We start from the raw sequence: 10,468 nt of genomic DNA, 5'->3' as shown, positions 1-10,468 counted from the left end.
ATCACTTTTAAATTCGGCCACTAGGGGGTCGCCCTCCTAGTGGCCGAATGCATTCAGCAGTGACGTCACCACTGAATTTCGACTCGTTGAAGCCTGGCAACGTGTCGAAATTCAATCACTGGTGCGCTCGCTCCCGCCTGTCAATCAGACAGGCGGGAGCGAGCGCTTTGAATGAAGAGGACGCGCGCAGGCTCGGGGACATGGTAAAGTATTATGTTCACTGTATTATGTATACTGTTCACCTATACAGTATGCCTCCAGTATCCCCACTAAAACTCCCAGCAAGCCCTGGGAGTTGTAGTGATGAAGCCTGGAGGGACACTGAATAGGTGAACTGAGGGGGAGTGGGTTGAGCGGCGCGAAGGGGCCGGGGGGGGGGGGGGTGTTGCGGGCTGCGCGGCAGGGAGCGGTATGTGCTCCGGTGTTCACCTATACAGGGTGCCTCCAGTTGTTTCCCCACTACAACTCCCAGCAAGCCCTGACAGCCAATAGATGTCAGGGCAAGCTGGGAGTTGCAGTGGGGAAACAGCTGGAGGCACCCTGTATAGGTGAACTACGGGCGGAAGTGCCGGCCCCAGCAGGCATCAGTGACGTGGTGCCTGCTGGGGAAGTCTGCCTGGTAGTGAGCACGCTACCAGGCAGACAAAAAAGCATTTTTAATATGTAAAAAAAAAAAATTAAAGGCAGGGAGGGGGTTAGGGATAGATGGGTAATAGGCAGGGGCAGAAAAAAAAAAAGTGATGGTGGGAGCTACCCTTTAAGGACATTACATAAAGTTGGATCGGCCTGTAGTGGGGTTTTCCACTGTGATTTTGAGGGTGACTCCATATCCAGACCTCCATGGGTTGATGATTTCCATTGATAATTTTTGGTGATTTTGTTGTCAGCGCATTCAACTGTAAAGAGGAAAGGATTTCATACGATTAGTTCATTCATTCACATCTACGATGTGTTATCTTAGTGTTACCTTTATATTTTGGAGCAGTGTATTTGGAGGAATCCATTGAATTCCCTAACACGACTGAACTACACACAAATACACACCAATATATGTATACAAGCTTTAACATATCTGCATTATCCTGGGATTACACACAACCAGCTGAAATGCGTCGTCCTGTTGTTTACATCCTTGATTAATAAATAGTCCTGGGTACCTGTTGGCATACTGAAGTGTTTCTGCAACCACTGATACAGCAGCGCTCGATATAGACCCTGTGTTTGCCATTTGTTTCCTATTATTGACATCAATAGGATTCCGCAGCGAAATAATTTTGAGCGGATTTTCGAGGCTCAAATTCTGCCTTAAAATTTCCGCAGTGTAAGTGGGTGAATGGACAACCCATTCACTCTCATTTTATCTTCATGTAGTGGAATTCCAGACGGAAATTCCTCAGTGTGAACCAAGAGAAAAAAGCTGAGCACACAGTACGCACACAGCACGCACACAGCACGCACACAGCACGCTCACAGTACGCACACAGCACGCTCACAGCACGCACACAGCACGCTCACAGCACGCACACAGCACGCTCACAGCACGCACACAGCACGCACACAGCACGCACAGACCACGCACATACCACGCTCACAGCACGCACTCAGCACGCTCACAGCACGCACACAGCATGCACACAGCATGCACACAGCATGCACACAGCACGCTCACAGCACGCTCACACCACGCACATACCACGCTCACAGCACGCACACAGCACGCTCACAGCACGCACACACCACGCTCACAGCACGCACTCAGCACGCACTCAGCACGCACACAGCACGCTCACAGCACGCACACACCACGCTCACACCACGCTCACAGCACGCTCACAGCACGCACACAACACGCTCACACCACGCTCACAGCACGCACACAGCACGCACGCACCATGCTCGCACCACGCTCACACCACGCTCACAGCACGCACACACCATGCTCACAGCAAGTACACACCATGCTCACAGCACGCACTCAGCACGCTCACAGCACGCACACACCACGCTCACACCACGCACACACCACGCTCACAGCACGCACACACCACGCTCACAGCACGCACACACCATGCTCACAGCACGCACACACCATGCTCACAGCACGCACTCAGCACGCTCACAGCACGCACACACCACGCACACACCACGCTCACACCACGCACTCATCACGCACACAGCACGCACACACCACGCACACACCACGCTCACAGCACTCACACAGCACGCACGCACCATGCTCACACCACGCTCACAGCACGCACACAGCACGCACGCACCATGCTCACACCACGCTCACAGCACGCACACACCATGCTCACAGCACGCACTCATCACGCACACAGCACGCACACAGCACGCACACACCACGCTCACAGCACGCACACACCACGCACACACCACGCTCACAGCACGCACACACCATGCTCACACCACGCACTCATCACGCACACAGCACGCACACACCATGCTCACAGCACGCACACACCACGCACACACCACGCTCACAGCACTCACACAGCACGCACGCACCATGCTCACACCACGCTCACAGCACGCACGCACCATGCTCACACCACGCTCACAGCACGCACACACCATGCTCACACCACGCTCACAGCACGCACACACCATGCTCACAGCACGCACTCATCACGCACACAGCACGCACACACCACGCTCACAGCACGCACACACCACGCACACACCACGCTCACAGCACTCACACAGCACGCACGCACCATGCTCACACAACGCTCACAGCACGCACGCACCATGCTCACACCACGCACTCATCACGCACACAGCACGCACACACCACGCTCACAGCACGCACACACCACGCTCACAGCACGCACGCACCATGCTCACAGCACGCACACAGCACGCACGCACCATGCTCACACCACGCTCACAGCACGCACACAGTACGCACACACCATGCTCACACCACGCTCACAGCACGCACACACCATGCTCACACCACGCACTCAGCACGCTCACAGCATGCACACACCATGCACTCAGCACGCTCACAGCACGCACACACCCACCATGCTCACAGCACGCACACAGCAGGCACACACCACGCACACACCACGCTCACAGCTCGCTCACAGCACGCACACACCACGCTCACAGCACGCACAGACCACGCTCACAGCACGCACAGACCACGCTGACAGCACGCACACACCACGCTCACAGCACGCACACACCACGCTCACAGCACGCACACACCACGCTCACAGCAAGCACACACCACGCTCACAGCACGCACACACCACGCTCACAGCACGCACACACCACGCTCACAGCTTGCTCACAGCACGCACACACCATGCTCACAGCACGCTCACAGCACGCACAGACCACGCTGACAGCACGCACACACCACGCTCACAGCACGCACACACCACGCTCACAGCACGCACACACCACGCACACAGCACGCACACACCACGCACACACCACGCTCACAGCACGCTCACAGCTTGCTCACAGCACGCACACACCACGCTCACAGCACGCACAGACCACGCTGACAGCACGCACACACCACGCTCACAGCACGCACAGACCACGCTGACAGCACGCACACACCACGCTCACAGCACGCACACAGCACGCACACACCACGCTCACAGCACGCACACACCACGCTCACAGCACGCTCACAGCACGCACACAGCACGCTCACAGCACGCACACACCACGCACACACCACGCTCACAGCACGCACACACCACGCACACACCATGCTCACAGCACGCACACACCACGCTCATAGCACGCACAGACCACGCTGACAGCACGCACACACCACGCACACACCACGCTCACAGCACGCACACACCACGCACACACCACGCTCACAGCACGCACACACCACGCTCACAGCACGCACACACCACGCTCATAGCACGCACTCACCACGCACTCACCACGCACACAGCACGCACACAGCACGCTCACAGCACGCTCACAGCACGCACACATCACGCTCACAGCGCGCACACACCACGCTCACAGCACGCACACAGCACACTCACAGCACGCACACAGCACGCTCACCTTCACCAGCAATCTTGTTTATATTTTATGTGCAGTTATCTTATTCTGCCAAAAGGTGGCGACACTTCTCTGTCTATTAAATTCTGCTTTCCAACAAAACAACTGGATGCGCGTGGCTTCGCCTCTGGTGACCCTATATTTATCGCCGCTTGCGTTTTTGCTACAATTGTATCCAGTGAAGAGAATCGCAGATAAAATGTATCAGTCTGAAGTCTGCTTTATTACAGCTATATCCAGTCTAGACACACACAAAGTATATAAGCAATCTGTAAGGCTCCGTTCACACACTGCGTTGGCGCTTCCATCAGATGTATCTGTAGGAATGCGATGCCAACGCATACTGTAACGGAGATGAACAGTTACCATTCAGTTCAATGGCCCGAACAGTCACCGTTTGGGGCCACACGCGCTATTTTTAGTAGAATGGATCCACAGGATAGGGGATAAGTAGCTGATCGCGGGGGTCCGACTGCTGGGCGCTCCGGCTCTCTTCCTGCACAGAGCGGGGGTCAGCACACGCCCTCCATGTATTTCTATGGGAGTGCCGGAGATACTCGAGTTCAGCACTCACCCCCCTCCAAAATGGACAGAAATAGTGACCAATGAATGGTGAACAGGATGGAGCACCTACATCAGTGGTCTCCAAACTGCGAAACTCCAGATGTTGCAAAACTACAATTCCCAGCATGCCCGGACAGCCAACGGCTGTCCGGGCATGCTGGGAGTTGTAGTTTTGCAACATCTGGAGGTCCGCAGGTTGGAGACCACTACCTACATGGTAGGGCAGATGGTTAAGGTCAAGTCAGATGACATTATGGCTACAGAATCTTACACGAGTTAATGGACACTCATAAAATGTTTTCAAATCAACTGGTGCAAGAAAGTTATATAGATTTGTAAATTACTTCTATATAAAAATCTTTACCCTTCCAGTACTCATCAGCTGCTGTATGCTCCACAGGAAGTTGTGTAGTTCTTTCCAGTCTGACCACAGTCCTCTCTGCTGACACCTCTGTCCATGTCAGGAACTGTCCAGAGCAGGAGAGATTTACTATATAAATTTGCTTCTACTTTGGACAGTTCCTGACACGGTCAGAGGTGTCAGCAAAGAGCACTGTGGTCAGACTGGAAAGAACTAAGCAACTTCCTGTGGAGCATATAGCAGCTGATAAGTACTGGAAGGATTAAGATTTTTATATAGAAGTAATTTACAAATCTATATAAAAAAGAAGGTTGCAGCAGCACTCTTGGTCAAAAAACTATTTACAAATCTGTATATCTTTCTGGCACCAGTTAAATTGAAAATATTTGTTTTCTACCGGAGTACCCCTTTAAATGTCCCACTATTAAAGTGCAAATTTGGCTTTGTCAGCAGTTCTGTGGAAAAGTCTTTTGTAGGAGCCATTTATACAGCGTCCCTTTGATTCGCTCAGTGATTACGGATGTGGTTCCTAATAGGGACCTTTGTCAACCCTGTAAATCCCCATTTGAGCTTCTTCTTCATATTTTAGACCTTTATCCTTCAAGGTCCACAACCTCTGCTAAGTGCGATCCAGGCTTTAGCCGCCATTGAGTCTTACCTAATTTTTCTTCAAGATAATTCTTTTGAGAACTTTAACCTCATTCTCTCCTAAGACGCCTCCTCCAACATTAATCATTAGATTGAATTACTGGACTTCTTTCCTGACTTCACTCCCTGGATGTGGTCGGAGCCTTGAACACCGATGTGGAGACACCATAGTGATATGAAAGTGGGAACATCTTTCATTCTTTCTCAGGGAAGAACAAGGGTCTTAAAGGGGTACTCCAGCGGAAAACATCTTTTCCCCTATGCAAAGGATAGGGGATAAGATGCCTGATTACGTGGTCCCGACTTTGGGGACAACCACGATCCCTGGGCTGGCAGGAAGCTTGGAGCTTCCGTTTCCTTGACGTCATGCCATGCCCCCTCTATTCATGTCTATGGGAGGGGGCGTGATGGCTACCTATGTAGTTGCCAGTCATCCGGCACAGAGCTCACTTCCTCTTATTGTTAATTGCTAATCTGTGCTGCAGCTGCAGGACATAAAGGAAAGTGTAATTTCCAAAAGTGTAAATCATCCTTCCTTTAGACCAGTGGTCTCCAAAGTATGGCCCTACAGATGCCAACGGCTGTCCGGGCATGATGGGAATTGTAATTTTGCAACATCTAGAGGACCATAGTTTGGAGACCACTGCTTTAATGCAGACAGCAGCACATTGTTAATCGATACCATGTATCCTGTCATTGAAAAAAAAATTTTATTGTCCCTATTTCTGCATTAGACTAAAAGGAAAGAGAATCTATGGTGAATAAAAATGACACTTTTTGCCTAGAAAAGAAATGGGTATTACGGTATCTTTAGTGTTGGTGCTGGTTCACTGGAGCAACTAGAACCCCACAATTTTTACATAATAAAGTTGACATAACCTTCAAACACCAGAATCACCCCCCCCCCCCCTTTTTCTTCTTAGTGTGGTGATATATATCGCTGTTGGTAAACTTTATTAGTTTTGCTGCTCTAAAATCTTTTATGTTTTCTGGATGTGATATGTTGGTACCGAGGTCTAATGTTTCCTTGATCACATCCCAGACCAGCAAAACACATGCAGACAGAGGTAGCTGTGGTTGAAAGTCAAAGCTTGACATGATGCTGGAACCGCACTGACAGTCACCGGTCATGGGCCTGGTGAGTAATGGTGCAGCAGAGGATCAAGGGGGGGGGGGTAAGGGGTAAAGAAGCCCAGAGGATAGATGAATAAGAGGAGGCGGGGGGGAGGGGGGGGGTAGGGGTAAAGAAGCACAGGGGATAGATGAAAAAGAGGAGGCGGGGGGGTAAGGGGTAAAGAAGCACAGGGGATAGATGAAAAAGAGGAGGCGGGGGGGGAAGGGGTAAGGAAGCACAGGGGATAGATGAATCAGAGGAGGTGGGCGGGGGGGGGGGGGGGGTTGGTTTCCTATATGGTTTGGGGTGTTATATTATGTCCCTCTCTGGATCTGAAGGTAGAGAAAGAGCCCAGAAGGTTCGGGATATTCTAAGTAACGTTGTCTCTAGATGGCGGTACAATCTTTCAGGAGGACATTGCTCCTATCCGCACTGCTCGCTGCATTGCATCTTGAAGCCTCTTACCCAGCCGCCCAGTCACCAGACCTAAATATTTTTTTAAGCCTGCGGGGGGCGCTCCTGAGGTCAAGGTTAGCAGTAGATTTCCAACCACCGGCTTCCATCTGTATTAGAGTGGAACAAAACCGACATAAGTGTTGTTCCTGAGTTATATCTGTCTATTCCTGAATGGATTACATGTGATCTGTGGTTGGTGTTGTGCTGATCCCTCGTACCTTGGATGGTGTTGTGCTGATCCCTCGTACTTTGGTTGGTGTTGTGCTGATCCCTCGTACCTTGGTTGGTGTTGTGCTGATCCCTCGTACTTTGGTTGGTGTTGTGCTGATCCCTCGTACTTTGGTTGGTGTTGTGCTGATCCCTCGTATTTTGGTTGGTGTTGTGCTGATCCCTCGTACCTTGGTTGGTGTTGTGCTGATCCCTCGTACCTTGGTTGGTGTTGTGCTGATCCCTCGTACTTTGGTTGGTGTGCTGATCCCTCGTACCTTGGTTGGTGTTGTGCTGATCCCTCGTACTTTGGTTGGTGTTGTGCTGATCCCTCGTACCTTGGTTGGTGTTGTGCTGATCCCTCGTACTTTGGTTGGTGTTCTCATCCCTCGTACTTTGGTTGGTGTTGTGCTGATCCCTCGTACCTTGGTTGGTGTTGTGCTGATCCCTCGTACTTTGGTTGGTGTTGTGCTGATCCCTCGTACCTTGGTTGGTGTTGTGCTGATCCCTCGTACTTTGGTTGGTGTTGTGCTGATCCCTCGTACTTTGGTTGGTGTTGTGCTGATCCCTCGTACCTTGGTTGGTGTTGTGCTGATCCCTCGTACCTTGGTTGGTGTTGTGCTGATCCCTCGTACTTTGGTTGGTGTTGTGCTGATCCCTCATACCTTGGTTGGTGTTGTGCTGATCCCTCGTACCTTGGTTGGTGTTGTGCTGATCCCTCGTACCTTGGTTGGTGTTGTGCTGATCCCTCGTACCTTGGTTGGTGTTGTGCTGATCCCTTGTACCTTGGTTGGTGTTGTGCTGATCCCTCGTACTTTGGTTGGTGTTCTCATCCCTTGAACTTTGGTTGGTGTTGTGCTGATCCCTCGTACCTTGGTTGGTGTTCTCATCCCTCGTACCTTGGTTGGTGTTGTGCTGATCCCTCGTACCTTGGTTGGTGTTGTGCTCATCCCTCGTACTTTGGTTGGTGTTCTCATCCCTCGTACTTTGGTTGGTGTTGTGCTGATCCCTCGTACCTTGGTTGGTGTTCTCATCCCTCGTACCTTGGTTGGTGTTGTGCTGATCCCTCGTACCTTGGTTGGTGTTCTCATCCCTCGTACCTTGGTTGGTGTTGTGCTGATCCCTCGTACTTTGGTTTGTGTTCTCATCCCTCGTACCTTGGTTGGTGTTGTGCTGATCCCTCGTACTTTGGTTGGTGTTCTCATCCCTCGTACTTTGGTTGGTTTTGTGCTGATCCCTCGTACCTTGGTTGGTGTTGTGCTGATCCCTCGTACCTTGGTTGGTGTTGTGCTGATCCCTCGTACTTTGGTTGGTGTTGTGCTGATCCCTCGTACCTTGGTTGGTGTTGTGCTGATCCCTCGTACCTTGGTTGGTGTTGTGCTGATCCCTCGTACTTTGGTTGGTGTTGTGCTGATCCCTCGTACTTTGGTTGGTGTTGTGCTGATCCCTCGTATTTTGGTTGGTGTTGTGCTGATCCCTCGTACTTTGGTTGGTGTTGTGCTGATCCCTCGTACTTTGGTTGGTGTTGTGCTGATCCCTCGTACCTTGGTTGGTGTTGTGCTGATCCCTCGTACTTTGGTTGGTGTTGTGTTGATCCCTCGTACTTTGGTTGGTGTTGTGCTGATCCCTCGTACCTTGGTTGGTGTTGTGCTGATCCCTCGTACTTTGGTTGGTGTTGTGCTGATCCCTCGTACTTTGGTTGGTGTTGTGCTGATCCCTCGTACTTTGGTTGGTGTTCTCATGGGGCTCATAAAGATAAACAGCTGAAATAAAATAAGCGCACGTTTTATTATCTCCCCTGCCCCCCATGGTGGCGACTATCAGTGTGCACAAGCGCCTGACTACAACTCTCAGCGAGAACACTTGTGAGCTCCACTTTTGCACGAGGATGACACGAGGTGACCCCTATAAATACTTGACACAGTAACAACATATGGAAGAGACATTCCTGCACTCACAGCAGTGTTTCCCAACCATTGTGCCTCCAGCTGTTGCAAAACTACAACTCCCAGCATGCCCGGACAGCCAACGGCTGTCCGGGCATGCTGGGAGTTGTAGTTTTACAACAGCTGGAGGCACACGGTTTGCAAAGCACTTGCTTACAGGGAAGTAACAGAGAATTCCGTAGCACAGAGGTTCCTCAAAGACGTGTGGCTGTATACTGTTTGGTCATCCTACATCCCCCAACCTAAAATTACATATGACATATAGGTCATGTGTCTCTTTTTTTATTTTATTTTTTTACTTTTTATTTAATTTTTAAACAGTATAACATAAAATTACAACTCCGACTGTAAGGAGCAAATAACAGTCATAATATACAATTTAATGGGAAGCATATATATATATATATATATATATATATATATATAAATAATAATAAAATAAAAACAGAAAGGAAAGGAAAGTAGACGAGGGAAATAACGGGGAAAAAAAAAGAGGGTCAGTATTCGCTTTATGGGTATTCAATGGGGGAGATTTATCAAAACCTGTGCAGAGGAAGAGTGGTGCAGTTGCCTATAGCAACCAATCAGATTGCTTCTTTCATTTTCCACAGGCCTCTAAAGAGGCCTGTGGAAAATGAAAGAAGCAATCTGATTGGTTGCTATGGGCAACTGCACCACTCTTCCTCTGCACAGGTTTTGATAAATCTCCCCCAATGTGTACACAGAATGCGCACAAATTAAATCCGATTGATAAGCTCAGCCCACTTACTCCATCTATGGGTCATGTGTCTCATAGCCCCTGAAGACGTGGTTGGTACCCCGAAACATGTAGGGGAGACATACTTTTGTGTTGTGGCCAAAGGCTGTCAGGGCATGCTGGGAGTTGTAGTTTTGCAACAAGTTGGAAAGCAACAGGTTAGGAAACATTGTTTTGTGGTATATGATATATTCACCCCCCTCCCAAAAAAAGACAAAGACTACATTTAGACCCCATTTATAAAATCCTCCCGCCCGCCCCCACTTTCCAAGGACCCCCAGATGTTAAAACCAGAGTAATGATGAGTCACGGCGGTCACGCGCACCCGGGAGAAGCACATGACTGGT

This window comes from Hyla sarda, chromosome 11, assembly GCF_029499605.1.
Source record: "Hyla sarda isolate aHylSar1 chromosome 11, aHylSar1.hap1, whole genome shotgun sequence".
NCBI lineage: Eukaryota > Metazoa > Chordata > Amphibia > Anura > Hylidae > Hyla > Hyla sarda.
Note: the sequence above shows the minus strand (reverse complement) of the source record.